The 2,533-nt window shown below is 33.5% G+C and overlaps 1 pseudogene; it reads right to left on the bottom strand.

The window, feature by feature from the left end:
* Positions 1–163: 163 nt before the first annotated feature.
* Positions 164–2,533, bottom strand: part of LOC107714070 (solute carrier family 12 member 7-like) — an 18,563-nt pseudogene continuing 16,193 nt past the window's right edge.

Raw genomic sequence — 2,533 nt, forward strand, 5'->3', positions numbered from 1 at the left:
TTTAAAAATCTTTGTCACAAATTTACAAAAATGAAAAATCACCTTGTTTTGTCATTCACATCATGAGAATTACAAAACAAATGCTAAGGTAATGAAAAGTTAGGGAAATGTGCTGAAATGTTTTGAAAATAATGCCAAAATGCAAAATATCCTAATGGTCCTATGCTAAATAAATAAATATAAATTTATCTTTTTAACTAAATCATGATCTACATGTTTTTGTGAGATTCACCTATTAAATCATTAAACCTATCAGTATCATCACTGAGAGGAATATTACTGTTAATATTATATGAAGACCAAAAACATGTCAGTAAATCTAATGGGCAGATGTATATGACTGGAGACACACACAGACACATGGTGGACGCGTGACCGTTATACAGGATGACAGACACACTGTGGTCATGCAGATCAGATGCAGACTGTGTCCTGAAATACCCAGCAGCCTCTGGGCTCGTGTCTGAACACTCTTTACATCCCAGTATTAAACCCACGAAGCACCAAACGCTGCAGTCAGTGTGTGAGTGTGTATTCAGGTGACTTACGGTTTCATGCTGAACAGATCCCGCACCACCATGTTTGCGCTGGGCTCTCGGTTGCGGTTGCGTTCGGTGCAGAACTTGTCTTTGGTCCAGGTCATGTGGACCCGCTCCGGCGTGGCGTCCGTCTTGTCGTTTAGAGCTGCATGAGACGCCGTGTTTCTGTCGTGGATCAGCTGAGCCTGTGCAATTATCACAATCACACATTCAACTCATGAAAAACAGTATTAAATAATATTTACTTATTTTAATTTTCTGTGTATCTACAAACTGCTTCTTAAATTATGTAAACAACTGTTATGGAGCTATATTAAATGCTATATCAATGCAAATAATTCTATATTCATGCAGAGCATGTCAGATTAATGTTTTAGTTTGTCTACTATGCAAACTGCACACATGCAACTGTATTAGTCTGTGTTATGCTGACTGACAACATGCAATAGAAACCAATCATACAAACATGTAATGGCAATAAAAAATAAAAAGATAAATAAAAATTTAAAATAAACAAACAAATAAATAAACAAACATGGGGGAATGAAAGGAAAAAAACAAAAAATAAATAATGTGTTTATTTATTATCTATATATTTATTTATAGTCAAAACTAAATGGAGAGAAACATGAGAGAATGAAAGAAAAAACTAAAAATAAAATAAATGAAGTATTTATTTATTTATTTATAGTTAAAAGGACAAGAAATATAAAAGGAGAAAGGAGACGAAATATAAAAACAAATAAATAAATTAAAATAAAAAAGTATTTATTTATCACTTATATATTTAGTTAGAAACATGATTGGAATGAAAGGAGAAAAATAAATAAAGAAACAAACAAACAAACGAATGAATGAATGGCTTATTAATTATTTATATATTTATTTATAGTTAAAACTAAATGCAGAGAAACATGAGGGAATGAAAGGAAAAACAAAAAATAAAATAAATGATTTATTTATTTATAGTTAAAAGGACAAGAAATATAAAAGGAGAAAGGAGACGAAATATAAAAACAAATAAATAAATTAAAATAAAAAAGTATTTATTTATCACTTATATATTTAGTTAGAAACATGATTGGAATGAAAGGAGAAAAATAAATAAAGAAACAAACAAACAAACGAATGAATGAATGGCTTATTAATTATTTATATATTTATTTATAGTTAAAACTAAATGCAGAGAAACATGAGGGAATGAAAGGAAAGGGACGTTCACGAGGGGTCACAAGTGTTGAAAGAGGGTCGTGCATGATATGATGGCATCACTGACACATGCATGATGGGAAGAGTTTTCTGAAGAGAGGAGCTACAGAGCCGATGCTAACACTAATGCACACATAAATGATAGATCTAGTTCTTCTGGCTCTGTCATCCAGGACGGTGGTTTTAGGATTGGGTCTTTGAATTCACTACCTCGTCTTGTTTATCGTCATCTAGTCGTGCGTTCTGGTTATTGACGGCCGAGCCGTGAGCGCCGCTCTGGTTCTTCCTCCGAATGGAGCTACGCGACTCATCCGTGATGCTCTGAATCTGAGAGACGTGTTTCCCCGAACGCAGCAGAAATGAAAGAGGACCACAAGTCACACAGCGTCGCCAGTCCAACACTATTAACCACAGCTATTCAGATGCTGCTGAATCTCATGAAGAAACGTCTGGGTCATTTTCACCATAAATTAAAAATAAGAAACCATTTTTTGCACAAGGAAAAACAAGCTTATTTAGTAATATGATAAAACAACATACAGAACTACCACATTTTGCTATAAGTTTGATTGCATCATATAATAATTGCTGTTAATAGTGTTCATCGTCTGTTTTATTACGTCTTTAATTGATTTTGCCGCACATTTCTGCCATATGTACACTAACTGACAGTCACCACTGATAAGCTACCACTAAATATTGTAGAAACTTAATTTGCTGTAAAGTTGCTTTCAACGATTTGTATCGTGAAAAGTGCTGTACAAATAAACTTGACTTGACTTGAC

The sequence above is a fragment of the Sinocyclocheilus rhinocerous genome, unplaced genomic scaffold, assembly GCF_001515625.1.
Source record: "Sinocyclocheilus rhinocerous isolate Xijiao unplaced genomic scaffold, SAMN03320098_v1.1 scaffold3631, whole genome shotgun sequence".
Lineage (NCBI taxonomy): Eukaryota > Metazoa > Chordata > Actinopteri > Cypriniformes > Cyprinidae > Sinocyclocheilus > Sinocyclocheilus rhinocerous.